The sequence below is a fragment of the Ranitomeya imitator genome, chromosome 3 (genome assembly GCF_032444005.1).
Source record: "Ranitomeya imitator isolate aRanImi1 chromosome 3, aRanImi1.pri, whole genome shotgun sequence".
NCBI lineage: Eukaryota > Metazoa > Chordata > Amphibia > Anura > Dendrobatidae > Ranitomeya > Ranitomeya imitator.
In genome coordinates this window covers 655,770,593-655,785,710 of record NC_091284.1, presented here as the reverse complement: position 1 = coordinate 655,785,710, position 15,118 = coordinate 655,770,593, and the positions used below count along the sequence as shown (strand labels likewise).

Here is a 15,118-nt window from a genome sequence, read left to right as displayed (position 1 = left end):
TACTGGGAAATATTGGTTCATGATTTTTAGGGAAGTTTCTTGTGCCCATGGTCTATCCTGCACATAAAGCCTGGCATCTTGTCAGGGGTCAGGCAGGGTGACCCTATGCGTGGACATATAAGTGTCAGTTGGCACAGGGATCATCAGATGCCAGGCTGACCTTGGCTGGTGGGTGTAATGATGTGTAATCCGTGTGTGAGCGATGTGATGCCCTCCTGCCTGCAGCAGCTCCGATAGGCGCCTGCCTGGAAGTCCAGCCCAGGCTTTCCTCCTCTCCGGCAGGCAGCAGCAGCGGTGGTGGCAGCGGCGGCGGCGGCGTCCCTCCTCCTCCCGGCTGGCATTGTTTATGAGTGGCTCTCGGTCGTGCTTCCCCTTCTGCCGGCTCTTCTCTCCCTGCTCCCCGGGTCCCCGCCACGGGGCGTCAGTCTGCAGCATTTCCAGCCGCTCTCGGGGGCCGGGACAAGCTCCTTTCTTCAGGCTGCGAGGACGGGAGGAGGGCACAGCACTGGCACAAAGGTAGGAGTGACAGCAGCATCGCCGTACTGCTCGCTTCCCTGCGGTCCTCCGCAGCTCCCGCGGTGCCCGCTGCCATATTCCCCGGTACCACCCGCCCTGATAGCACCCGAGAAAGTTTCCCGTGTACAGAGCTCGTCTCCTTTGTCTCGTCCCCCGGTGACCGGGATAGTTCTCTACTTGGCAAGTGTCATGTCTGCTGGCCAACACGTGTGGGGCTCCGGACTGGCAGCAGTGGGCGCCCGGTGTGGGCACCTGTCCTGCGGACTGCTCACACCCACCTAGCTGTGCTAGCTGTGTGCAGGCGCTGCAGACACACGGTGTGCACAGGGGTCAGCTGTCGGGACCGGCACTTGTGCCTATAGTAGTGATTTATAGAACGGAGCCCTCCAGCTGCCATCAGGGGCACTGTGTATGCCCAGGAGACCACACCTGGAGGTAAACTAGTCAGGTGGGGGGCAGATATTGTTTCTGGACTATTCATTGAAGATCACTCCAATAAGACCCTACATTGGCTGCTCACAGAGAACAATAGCTTGTATACTAACCCCTCCAGAGATAAAGGTGTGATATGTCGCAGGATGCCCTCAGGTGATTGGCATTGCTGGAGATACAGCTCTATTCAGTGCTGACATCTGGACGGTGGCCGGATACCGCTGCTGCGCCCGATGACATCTCAGCCGGTAAAGTGTAGGTGATTGGCATGGCTGTGACTGGCACGCTCAGCTGAGGAGCTGTGTCTCACTCATGTATGTGCAGCCACAGACTTCTTCCCATTAACCTCTTCCTACGCCTGCGGCTCCTACAGGTCCCCTATGGAATAGCTAAAGGATCAAATGGAACCTGTGTCCTCCAGAATAGAACATCTGGTTACTGGGGTACTGCCCAAACTCCTGGGTGTCCATTGTCGAAAAAGTTGTTAGAAGTTCCTTTCCTGGGTATTATAGGGCTGAATTTATGTACTGCTCTTAACAGTGCAGCGGTGACTTAGTCACTGCCTTGTTGGAAATCATGCCACCTCGTATACGCCATAAAATATGCATATCCCTTTTAATGCCGCACGATGAATCCCACCTAATTGCCTGTGTGTCTCTCAGCATTGTTCTCTGTTCATATTACCTCTGTAATAAGGTTAGTAATTCTCCGTACACGTGTTCCCTCTGCTAAAAAGGCATTTGCCATCAATCAGTGTGTGCCCTCTGCCATACTTCACTACTCCAGTCACGGACTACTACTATAGAGGTAGCAGGGCTGGGGTTGTATCCGGGCACAACGTACCATGGCCGCTCAAAGTCACAGGTGGCTTCTGCAGATAAAGTTGGCAAAGGTGTTTAGCAGGGTTAACGCAGTTTTATATTGTGTTTATCCAAAAAAAAAAAAAAAATATATATATATATATATATATATATAGGTTTTGTTTTATTGAATAAAGTGTGTGTGTGTATGTATGTGTATATATATATATATGTGTGTATATATATACACACATATATTCCTTGTGATGAAATCTTAACAAATCTTCAATAGCTACATAAATATATATATACAAATATATATATATATATATATACAGTGTATATATATATACTGTATATATATATATATATTTGTATATATATATTTATGTAGCTATTGAAGATTTGTTAAGATTTCATCACAAGGAATATATGTGTGTATATATATACACATATATACACACACATATATATATATATATATATAATTATTATTGCTTAAGTGATACTAAAAGGCACTTCATATCAAGCTACTGAAGATTTTTGAAGGTCTCACACTGAGGAATATGTGTATGGCTATAACCTCACAAATGTTTGGCCACATGGTGTGAGCATCTGCACGGCCCCAGAACCTACATATTGTTTGCATATGATTACGTTTATGGACAGAAATCTCTTAAAAGGTTTGGCTTTGTTCACATCTGTGTTGGAGGTGCTGTCGGCAGCTTCTGTCATAGTAGACCATCGTGGCGTCCATCTTTTTGACAGAAAGAACAAGGATGCATGCTGCTTTATTCATGTGTCAAAGGTATAGACACCATGATGGAACCCAGCAGCCCCAGAATAAGCCAGCAGAGTCTTTCAAGTGCTGTCATTTGGTCCAGAGGAGCTGGTAATCTAATGTCTACATTGTCAGCCAGAGGTAGATGCAATGGCTCTAGGGGTACCTAATCTGCTTCTACTGGGCAGAGGGGCTTGGATGGGAACACTGGAAAGGAAGAAGTAGTGGAGCATTGTTTTATCGCATGAAGTCATTAATATCATGAAAATTACAATTAACTGTGTTCTGCATAGAACAGGCATAATTTATGGAACCAAGAAATGCTTTAACCAGCCTAGTAATATAAAGCAGATGTATGCGGTATATGGTGGGGTATTACAAACATGATACTATTTTAATGGACTCATTTCTATACTTACTTGATTGGTCGCATAGTGTCCTCACGCTGGAGATTATAAGGCTGCATTCACTCATCCGTTGAACACATCCATGTGCGATGCCCATTTTTGAAACGGACAACACGCGGACCCAAAGAGTTTCATTGATCCATATACACTCCTGTTATCAAAAACTGATCCATTTGCCCGATCCGTGGTCTCGGAGCAGGTCCTATTCTCATCCGTTAGGGGGATACCATAAATACAGCTGAAATCCAGAAGACTTTTTTGTAATTCGGTTCTTTGTAAAGTGTTTCATCATTTGTAACCGATTCATTGCTAAACGTCAATAAAAACAAAGAAAAGCTCAGACATTCTACTGCTACAGTTTATAAAACAGATGAGAAACAAAAAGAAAACAAAACAGGCAAAACGTTAGAGAGGAACAATCAAATGTAAAAATGGAAATGGATGTGTGAATGCAGCCTATCATAACTTTTCTGGAAATATTGCTATGTATATCTTTATATTAGACATTATACCTAATATTTTAGTTTAGATTTCAGGGAAAAAAAAGCTCTATTGTTAAAAAAGCTCTACTCAGTATATTGTAAATGTTTCATACTTTTCCTAGGAAAATTAATGTTGTTATTTTGAGCCAGTCAGTGTGCCAACCGCTCTGTCAACCTGGAGTGTCCAATGAATCAGATGTGACAGAGCTGCTTCTGTGCTGAATCCATTGCTAACTTTTGCTTAAGACCCAGTGGGGCTCACGTATCAATCTGTGACAGAAAAGTGGCAATGATAGGCATATGGCAGTTGAAATGTGTTCCAGTTCTATCAATGGAAGTTGTCAGATTTCCCCTCCTTTACATATTTCTGAAGCCAGTCAGATTGTATTGTGATCAGGCTGGTTCCTTCTAGTTCTATCATTTCAGAAGTAGGATGCAGATGCCGTCATGTTCAGTAGCATTGCAACAGTCATGACTATTGATATGTGGAGCCCAATATAATATGTACTGTACTTTTTTCTTTTCGGTCTTTTTCCATCGGTGTGTCATCAGTGTTTTTCCATCAGTGTGCCATCAGTCTTTTTCCATCAGTGTGCCATCAGTCTTCTTCCATCAGTGTGCCATCAGTCTTTTTCCATCAGTGTGCCATCAGTCTTTTTCCATCGGTGTGCCATCAGTGTTTATCCATCAGTGTGCCATCAGTCTTTTTCCATCAGTGTGCCATCAGTCTTTTTCCATCAGTGTGCCATCAGTGTTTTTCCATCAGTGTGCCATCAGTGTTTTTCCATCAGTGTGCCATCAGTCTTTTTCCATCAGTGTGTCATCAGTGTTTTTCCATCAGTGTGCCATCAGTGTTTTTCCATCAGTGTGCCATCAGTGTTTTTCCATCAGTGTGCCATCAGTGTTTTTCCATCAGTGTGTCATCAGTGTTTTTCCATCAGTGTGCCATCAGTGTTTTTCCATCAGTGTGCCATCAGTGTTTTTCCATCAGTGTGCCATCAGTGTTTTTCCATCAGTGTGCCATCAGTGTTTTTCCATCAGTGTGCCATCAGTCTTTTTCCATCAGTATGTCATCAGTGTTTTTCCATCAGTGTGCCATCAGTCTTTTTCCATCAGTGTGTCATCAGTGTTTTTCCATCAGTGTGCCATCAGTCTTTTTCCATCAGTGTGTCATCAGTGTTTCTCCATCAGTGTGTCAGTGTTTTTCCATCAGCATGTCTTCAGTGTTTTTCCGGTATGGATAAAAACAATTAATTACAGAGGGACGGCAGGTGTGCATATGGATGTGGGGAAGGAGGGACGGCCGTTTCGCGCGGCAAGCGCTTCAACAGGTCGTTCGTCTCTCCTTCCCAGCATCCCTATGCACACCTGTCATCCCTATGGAAAATGTTCTTAACCTAGTAATGGTACAATAAAGGACTTTGTTTTGAGTGCCGCATCACTGTTTATTCTATACAAAAACTGTCTTATGCTTTTTTGATGCTGAGCACCATATACCCATTGCTTCATACCGCTAGCTACCGGTTTAAATACGGATCTTTTATCTACTAGTACATATTCCCCTGGTGCCATTCATTCATCATGCTTTTTGGAAATTGGTTGCCTTACATTAGTAGCACCAATCCAGTGCTACAATAAAAGCAACTGGAATGGTGCATTGAAGAAAAATGTTACAAGGTCTGCTAAATCTCTTCCAACAAAACTATGTATCATTCTGCTCTATAACGTGCTGCCCACATGATATGCCATCTCAGTATGCTATCATTTTTAGTAAGGGGAATATCCCTTTAAGGCTTTGATGAAAAAAAAAATTGGTTGATATGTATTTTTGAGTACAAAAAACAAAGTCATTAGGGATTCTTCCAGAATGTCTTCACTAGCACACCTACACACTGGTGGCCCACTAGTCCCCAATGTTGGGATGCTGCAACTCTTTTAATATAGCATTGTGGCTAAGGCTGATGTCACACCAGCAGTATTTGGTCAGTATTTGACCTCAGTATTTGTAAGCCAAAACCAGGAGTGGGTGATAAATGCAGAAGTGGTGCATATGTTTCTATTATACTTTTCCTCTGATTGTCCCACTCCTGGTTTTGGCTTACAAATACCGATGTAAAATACTGACCAAATACTGCTAGTGTGACGGCAGCCTTAGGGTCTTGTCTCCCTACTGGAGTGTTTCTTTAAGTGCAGCCAGGTACATTTTTACTCTTGGCAGCTATATAAATATCTTCTGTTTGACTCTTCAGGCTTCTTGATGGCTTGTTTATGATTTCTGTGATAGTACACATTCATCTCGCTGCTCGTCATAATCTTCCTCTTTCCTTCAACTGTTCAGAGCATAATTGTCTTTTTCATTGAATTGGGTCATAATAGGATTAAGTTACAACGTAATCATTGCTGCTTCAAGTGAAAAAATAGGCTATATTTGATCTAGGATACATTTATATACTTTACTTGCCATGAACAACAGTATGAAAAGCAGATAGCAGTCAATTATTTCACCTGGTTCACTTAGGGTACTTTCACATTGCATTCCGGCACCCGTTCGGTGGCCCCATCGAACGCCCAGCAAAACGAGATCCGGACATATGCGCTGACGGGACCATGGACCATAGACTGTAATAGTGGCGGCAGAGCAAATGTTTTCTCTGCCACCATTTTCAGGAGTGTACACCTACTGGGGGCGGACTCTTGGACGCAGTCTACTACTTCTGATCTGAGGGTCCACCTCTAGTAGGTGTACGCTCCCAAAAATGATACACGTCAGATTGCACGTTCGATCTGCCGGAACACATTATACGTCTGAATCCTTTTTTGCTGGGGGGTCCAGACATAAGCCCCGATGGGGCCAGCAAACGGGTGCCAGAACGCAATATAAAAGTACCCTTACTGTATCTTCTCCAGTGAAGCACAGCACGTTTAAAAGGGATTTGTCAATGCCTTGAACTATTGCAGATATACAGTACACATGACTATTGCATAGGTATACAATGTTTTATTTCCTGGAAACTGACCTTTTAAGGATAGGAAGATGATAATGCTGATTACGGTAATGTTTGCAGCTGCTGAATTAAGAAATGAAGTGGTGCCATTGGTAAGAGGGAGGCCATGACCAGCCCTGGGATTGTGAGGATGCCACAGCCTACACCCCTTTGGTTCCATCACATTACAGACTTTTTTCAGTCCACTGTGGATCAGTTTTCCAAATGTGAAACTAAACTCTAGGCCACAATCACACATTGAGTATTTGGTGAGTATTTTTATCTGAGTATTTGTAAGCCAAAACCAGGAGTGGAACAATCAGAGGTAAAAGTATGATAGAAACACATGCACCACCAGCAGTGAAACACGCAAATGTTCCACTCGTGGGTTTGACTTACAAATGTTGAGGTAAAAAATTCACCAAATACTCAACGTGTGCACGTGGCCTTAAAGGAAAATTATAGAAACACATCACCACTTCTGCATTTTTCACCCACTCAGGCCGGCTTCACACTCAACATATGAAAATACGGTCCGTATATTACGGCCGTAATACGCTGAAAAGTCCCGAAAATAGTGGTCCGTAGCTCCTCCGTAGGCAGGGTGTGTCAGCGTGTTTTGCGCATGGCATCCTCCGTATGTAATCCGTATGGCATCCGTACTGCGTGTTTTTATCGCAGGCTTGCAAAACTGACATACGGCTATACAAGGGATCCATGTGTAAAAAAACAAAAAAACATATATACTGTCTATATATATATATATATATATATATATATATATATATGTCAGTAGACACATATATGTATATATATTAATATTTCATCCAGCGCGATATAGCAGAAACCCGATAATTCAATTACCGGCTTTTGCTTTCTCCTTCCTAAATCCGACATGATATGAGACATGGTTTACATACAGTAAACCATATCATATCACCATTTTTTTTGCATATTCCACACTACTAATGTTAGTAGTGTGTATATGCAAAATTTGGCCGTTCTAGCTAGTAAATTAAGGGGTTAAATGGCGGAAAAAATTGGCGTAGGCTCCCGCACAATTTTCTCCGCCAGAGTAGTAAAGCCAGTGACTGAGGGCAGATATTAATAGCCTGGAGAGGGTCCACGGTTATTGGCCTCCCCCCTGGCTAAAAACATCTGCCCCCAGCCACCCCAGAAAAGGCACATCTGGAAGATGCGCCTATTCTGGCACTTGGCCACTCTCTTCCCATTCCCGTGTAGCGGTGGGATATGGGGTAATGAAGGGTTAATGCCACCTTGCTATTGTAAGGTGACATTAAGCCAAATTAATAATGGAGAGGCGTCAATTATGACACCTATCCATTATTAATCCAATACTAGTAAAGGGTTAAAAAAATACACAAACACATTATTAAAAATTATTTTAATGAAATAAAAACAAAGGTTGTTGTAATATTTTATTGAACGCCCAATCCAATCACTGAAGACCCTCGTTCTGTAACAAAAAAAACATAATAAAACAACAATATCCTTACCTTCCGCAGATCTGTAAAGTCCAACGATGTAAATCCATCTGAAGGGGTTAAAATATTTTGCAGCCACGAGCTTGACCTATATTTACCTGCATTTGCGGTGAGGCGCCCTCTGCTGGCTGTTCCTAGATCGTGGGAACTTTCCTAGAAAGCTCCCAGGCTCGAGTTCATATGAGGACAACCAGCAGAGGGCGCCTCTTATGAACTCGAGCCAGGGAGCTTTCTAGGAAAGTTCCCACGATCTAGGAACAGCCAGCAGAGGGTGCCTCATCGCAAATGCAGGTAAATATAGGTCATTGACCTACTGTACCTACATTCTCCGGGGTTTTGCAGACATGAGCAACGTTGCATTAGCAAAGCTCGTGGCTGCAAAATATTTTAACCCCTTCAGATGGATTTACATCGTTGGACTTTACAGATCTGCGGAAGGTAAGGATATTGTTGGTTTATTATGTTTTTTTTTGTTACAGAACGAGGGTCTTCAGTGATTGGATTGGGCGCTCAATAAAATATTACAACAACCTTTGTTTTTATTTCATTAAAATAATTTTTAATAATGGGTTTGTGTATTTTTTTAACCCTTTACGGGCTCATCTCCACTTGTGAGAAAAAAACGGTCCGATTTACGGACCGAAAAAACTGATGTAACGTCTGCGAGTGCCATGCGAGTGCCATGCGAGTGTGATGCAATTTTTTTATCGCAACATCCGTATGACATCCGTATTGCTGTCCGATTTTTACGCACGGGTCTCCTTAGAAAAGCCGGCAATTCAGCGCAGAGTACAGTAAAATCACACTGACAGGTTAGATTAGAGTAGATATATACACATAGAATAGGTATATATACATATATATATGTCAGGGAGACACCTATATATATATATTTATATTTAATGCAGCGTGAGAGAGCTTTAAAGCTGGTAATTCAATTACCGGCTTTTGCTTTCTCCTTCACAAATCCGACATGATATGAGACCTGGATAACATACAGTAAACCATCTCATATCACCATTTTTTTTGCATATTCCACACTACTAATGTCAGTAGTGTGTATATGCAAAATTTGGCCGTTCTAGCTATTATATTTAAGGGTTAAATGGCGGAAAAAATTGGCGTGGGCTCCCGCGCAATTTTCTCCGCCAGAGTAGTAAAGCCAGTGACTGAGGGCAGATATTAATAGCCTGGAGAGGGTCCACGGTTATTGCCCCCCCCCCCCTGGCTAAAAATACCTGCCCCCAGCCACCCCAGAACAGGCACATCTGGAAGATGCGCCTATTCTGGCACTTGGCCACTCTCTTCCCATTCCTGTGTAGTGGTGGGATATGGGGTAATGAAGGGTTAATGCCACCTTGCTATTGTAAGGTGACATTAAGCCTAATTAATAATGGAGAGGCGTCAATTATGACACCTATCCATTATTAATCCAATTGAATGAAAGGGTTAAAAAAACACACACACATTATTAAAAATTATTTTAATGAAATAAAAACAAAGGTTGTTGTAATATTTTATTTAACGCCCAATCCAAACACTGAAGACCCTCAATCTGTAAATAAAAAAACATAATAAACCAACAATATACTTACCCTCCGCAGATCTGTAAAGTCCAACGATGTAAATCCATCTGAAGGGGTTAAAACATTTTGCAGCAAGGAGTTCTGCTAATGCAACGCTACTCCTCGCTGCAAAACCCCAGGGAATGAAGGTAAAGTAGGTCAATGACCTATATTTACCTGCATTTGCGGTGAGGCGCCCTCTGCTGGCTGTTCATAGATCGTGGGAGCTTTCCTTGAAAGCTCCCAGGCTTATACACACTACTAACATTAGTAGTGTGGAATATGCAAAAAAAATGGTGATATGATATGGTTTACTGTATGTAAACCATGTCTCATATCATGTCGGGTTTAGGAAGGAGAAAGCAAAAGCCGGTAATTGAATTATTATTATTATTATTATTATTATTTATTATTATAGCGCCATTTATTCCATGGCGCTTTACATGTGAGGAGGGGTATACATAATAAAACAAGTACAATAATCTTGAAAAATACAAGTCACAACTGGTACAGGAGGAGAGAGGACCCTGCCCGCGAGGGCTCACAATCTACAAGGGATGGGTGAGGATACAGTAGGTGAGGGTAGAGCTGGCCGTGCAGCGGTTTGGTTACCGGCTTTCTGCTATATCGCGCTGGATGAAATATTAATATATATACATATATGTGTCTACTGACATATATATATATATATATATATAATATATATATAGACAGTATATATGTTTTTTTTTTTTTTTTTTACACATGGATCCCTTGTATAGCCGTATGTCGGTTTTGCAAGCCTGCGATAAAAACACGCAGTACGGATGACATACGGATTACATACGGAGGATGCCATGCGCCAAAAACGCTGAAACACCCTGCCTACGGAGGAGCTACGGACCACTATTTTCGGGACTTTTCAGCGTATTACGGCCGTAATATACGGACTGTATTTTCATACGCTGAGTGTGAAGCCGGCCTTATATGGGTGCGTGTGATCCGAGTTTCGCATGCAATCACAGCCTGCTGACACTCGACTCATATTCGCAGCAGAGCTGGAGCCAAGTTTAGTTTCCCATCCCATTGCGATCCAATCAGGAAAAATAAACGCCAATGAGGCCACAAGCATAGGATTAAATTGGTACAAATGGAACCAGATTTTTAATCGGGTTGCATTCGTCCGATTTAATTATTTAATTGCAAATGGGAGCGAGCCCTTAAGTCCACACATTGCGGTAAAATCCTCATGTGTCACATTGCAGATTTTGATGCAGATTCACTAATGGATTCACTAAAACGGGTAAAATCAGTGGCAAAAAGATAAATAGACAGCGAGAATATGTGAAAATTCACACTACAGTGGAATTTCCTCCTGTTTACGAGACTTATAAAATTTCCTTGCCTTGTACTGTAATCCGCTGTGGATTTTATCTGCAGGTTGGGCGCCAAGAAAGCTTTTCCCACCTGTGAATATATCTAAAAGCAAAATCCTAAATACTGTACATTACTGCTAAGAAATCTCTATGTATCCTTTTCTTCTGTGTTTTCTGTGCTCTGCGGCGGCCGTAGTGGTGCTGCCATGTGGCACCTACTGGAAATCACTGCGCTCTGCTGGCAGCGGCACATGCCTGCAATCATGTCATTATGTGCACAGTAGTTCCCCTTCCCATCAGTCACATGCTCGGTTTGTTGACATGTCATTTGTGACTTCACCATGGGGTGTCATGTTGATTCTTAAGAACAGGTCGGAGTAGAAAGCTAATTTTACCTTTGTGTTATTCTCAATGCTTATATGTTCCCAGAGAAGTCTAAAAGCATTATTTAGATTTCAGTTGTAATATTTTATGTGATGTAACGTTTTTACTGCATTTGACGCTTTTTTTTTTTTAGCAAAAACTGTGTCAGATTTATAAAAGCTGGTAAAAACAAACATATCTTTGTTGCCAGTCACTGTGCAGTTTTCATTTTTCAAGAGTAGAATACAAAATGAAAGCTGCACTTTGATTGGTCGCTATGAACAAAAAATACAGTTTTTCTTTTACACCGTAATGGCATAAACGGCACCTGATAATGATACTATATCCTCAGGACAGGTCATCAAAATCACACCCGCCACCCCACCGATCAGCTGCTAGCAGTTCTCATAGCTAACGGTTGACATTGTAAGGCTATGTGCACACGTTCCGGATTATTCGGGGATTTTTCGCGTTTTTTTGCTCGTTTTTTCGGTTGTTTTCCGCGGCACAAACGCTTAAAAAACGCACACATTAAGCATCCCATAATTATTAATGGTTTCTGCAATTTTTGTGCACATGTTGCGCTAAATACGCAGCATGTTCATTAATTTTGCGGATTTCCCACTATATTATTGCATTGGGAACCTCCGGAAAAAAACTTGAGAAATCCGCGCAAAATACGCGACAAAAACGCGTGCAGAATTCCTGCGGAAAACCTCCGGATTTTCTCAGGAAATTTCTGCATACTTTCCGGACGTGTGCACATAGCCTCATGCCAGGTGTTGGATGCTTACCGATCTTGTACCCAGATCATATGATCAGACAACCCCTTTAACATAAGCCATGAAGATCTCAACCATCTAGTCCTACTTCTAGAAACTGCCCTCCTTCTAAGGGCAGTCCCACACGTCCAGATAATTCCGGTACCGGAAAAATCGGTACCGGAATTATCCGTGTCCGTGTGCCTGTGCGTTTCTGTGGCACATCAGTGTGGCACACGCGCGGCACACGGGTGCCGCCCGTGTGCCCACTGGGTACCACACGCACCATGCAGGAGACAGCGCTAAAGTTTAGCACTGTCCCCCCCACTGGTGCTGAAGCCTCCATTCATATCTTCTCTGCAGCAGCGTTTGCTGTAGAGAAGATATGAATATTCCTTTTTTTTTGTTTCTCGTGTTTACAATAAAGATCCATGTCCCCACCCCCCTCCCAGCCCCTGTGCACCCGCCCACTGTTCTTAAAATACTCACCCGGCTCCCTCGCTGGCTGGCGCTGCTTCCTGTCCTGGCCGCAGCTTCTCCTGTATGCGGTCACGTGGGGCCGCTCATTTACATTAATGAATATGCAGCTCCACCCCTATATATTCATATATATTCATGACTGTAATCGGCGGCCCCACGTGACCACTTATACAGTAGAAGGTGCGGCCAGGACAGGAAGCAGCGCCAGCCAGCGAGAGAGCCGGGTGAGTATTTTAAGAACAGCGGGCGGGCGCACAGGGGGTGGGAGGGGGGTGGGGACATGGATCTTTATTGTAAACACGAGAAACAAAAACAAAAAAGGAATATTCATATCTTCTCTACAGCAAATGCTGCTGCAGAGAAGATATGAATGGAGGCTTCAGCACCAGTGGGGGGGACAGCGCTTACGGTCTCCTGCACGGCACACAGGACTGCACACGGACGTCCATGTGCGGTACGTGTTTTACACGGACCGATTGACTTTAATGGGTCCGTGTAATCCGTGCGCTCCCACGAACACTGACATGTCTCTGTGTTTGGCCGCAAAAAATCAATGACATCTGCACAGATGCATTGATTTCAATGTGTCTACGTGTATCAGTGGCTCCGGTACGCGTCCACTGACGCGTGAAACCGGCCTAAGCGATAAAAAAAGTTCTCTATCCATGTTGTGACGTTTCCGCCTGAGAAATGGTCTAATGGAGTTGATATAATGTGCAATGGGTGAATAAAAAAATCAGATTGCCACAGGGATAATCTTAGCATGTCCTTGGTCAACCTGTCATTTTTCCAATGGCCAACATCCAGTTTTCTATTGTAAAGACATTTGTGCAGATTTATCATGGTATAGTCGTCGATTGTAAAAACATTTGGGCAATTTACACAAACTTTTGGGATAAATACTTTGTAAGCTATGTGTCAGATTCATCAAGAATGGCGTTTTTCATGCCAGTCTTGATGATGGGTGGTGTGGAGTGTGAGGCTCCTGATTTATTAAGGGGTGCATGCCTCTTAATGAATCGGGCAAGGTGGGAAATGACGAGCGCAGTCCCTGTTGGAGTAAGATTTGTAGCATTGCGAATGCTGCCGCTCATCATGAATGTGACAAACGGTGTCGCCACGCCACCATCCCGCCACTGTCCCGCTCCAGCTCCGTTCACTAGATTGGCACTGGGCAAAATGGGTGGAGACACCAAAAGTCACCCAGTCTTGTGCTGTGCAAAAATGTGGCAACTTTTGAACGTTTTTTACACCAGAATTCTGTTGAAAACCTTGATGAATAGCATCCTTAGGGGATGTGCACACGTTGCGGATCTCTGCGGATCCGAAGCATTTTTTGAGGTGCAGAAACGCTGCAGATCCGCAATTGATTTACAGTACAATGTAAATCAACGAGAGAAAAAAATGCTGTGCACACTTTGCGGAAAATCCGCTGCGGAAACGCTGCGGTTTAAAAGAAGTAGCATGTCACTTCTTTTTTGTGAATCTGCAGCGTTTTTGTACTCATTCCATTATAGAAAACCGCAGGGGTAAAAAAAGCAGCAAATCCGCAAGAAAACCGCAGCAAAAACGCCCAAAAAACGCTGCGGAACCGCACAAAAAACGCAACAAATCCGCAGGTGCGTTTTCTGCCAGGAGAGGCAGAATCCGCACCAGAAATTCCTAAGCCTAATCCGCAACGTGTGCACATAGCTTTAAACTTTTGACCTAGTGCCATATTTATATAGCCTCTGCACAACTGTATGTGAAAGCGCTACGATGTGTCAGGAGCAATGTGCAGGACCTTAATTTTGCCAAGTTACACTTAATGTAAATTGATGGCAAAATGACAAATACCACTTGGTAAAATGTCCCATCATAAATATGACACCATTTGTTAATTACTTCATTTCTATACCAAAACATCACTTTTTCGTCAACACTAGTAGTTATCCAATGCTGTGTAAAAGCTAAACTCACACGCTATACCTATGTGAATGGTTCGCGTTGGAGGACAGGACTCAGGCCATGTTCACACTTTGCGGTTTTTACCGAGGAACCGCTGCGATTTTGCAGCTGCGGGTCCGCTGCAGTTTCCATTGCGTTTACAGTAACCTGTAAACCCTATGGAAACCGCAAACCGCTGTGCACATGCTGCGGGAAAAAACGCGCAGGAACGCAGCAGTTTACAACCCACAGCATGTCACTTCTTTGTGCAGAATCGCAGCGATTCTGCACCCATACGAATGCATTGATCCACTTATTTCCAGCATGGGGCTGTGCCCACCATGCAGGAAGGAAGCGGATAATGTGCGGGTGGTACCCGGGGTAGAGGAGAGGAGACTCTCCTCCAGGCTCCGGGAACCATATTTGTGTAAAAAAAAAAAGAATTAAAATAAAAAATAATGCTATACTCACCTCTCAGCGCTGCACGCGGCCGTCCGGTCTCAAGTTTGCTATGCGACCAGGACCTGCGGTGATGTCGCGGTCACATGACCGTGACGTCACGAAGGTCCTTCTCGCACAGCATCTTTGGAACCAGACCGCCGCCTGCAGCGCCGAGGAGATCGGGACGTCAGAGGGTGAGTATATCATTATTTTATTATTTTTAACATTACTGTTGATGCTGCATATGCAGCATCAATAGTAGGAGTAAAATCCCGCAGCGGAACCCGCAGGACAAAACGTGATGAATCTGCAGGGCTAAC

General features: G+C 43.5%; 1 protein-coding gene across 4 annotated transcripts in view; it reads left to right on the top strand.

Annotated features, from left to right (window-relative positions):
• The first annotated feature begins 255 nt into the window (after positions 1 to 255).
• ENOX1 (ecto-NOX disulfide-thiol exchanger 1) overlaps positions 256 to 15,118 on the top strand; it is a 977,400-nt gene continuing 962,537 nt past the window's right edge. The window contains exon 1 of one of the 4 annotated variants that reach the window (XM_069758240.1): positions 256 to 516. The gene's annotated coding sequence lies outside the window, so the exon portion shown is untranslated. The remainder of the gene's footprint in view (positions 517 to 15,118) is intronic. The other 3 variants (XM_069758244.1, XM_069758249.1, XM_069758247.1) reach the window with 3 other exon arrangements.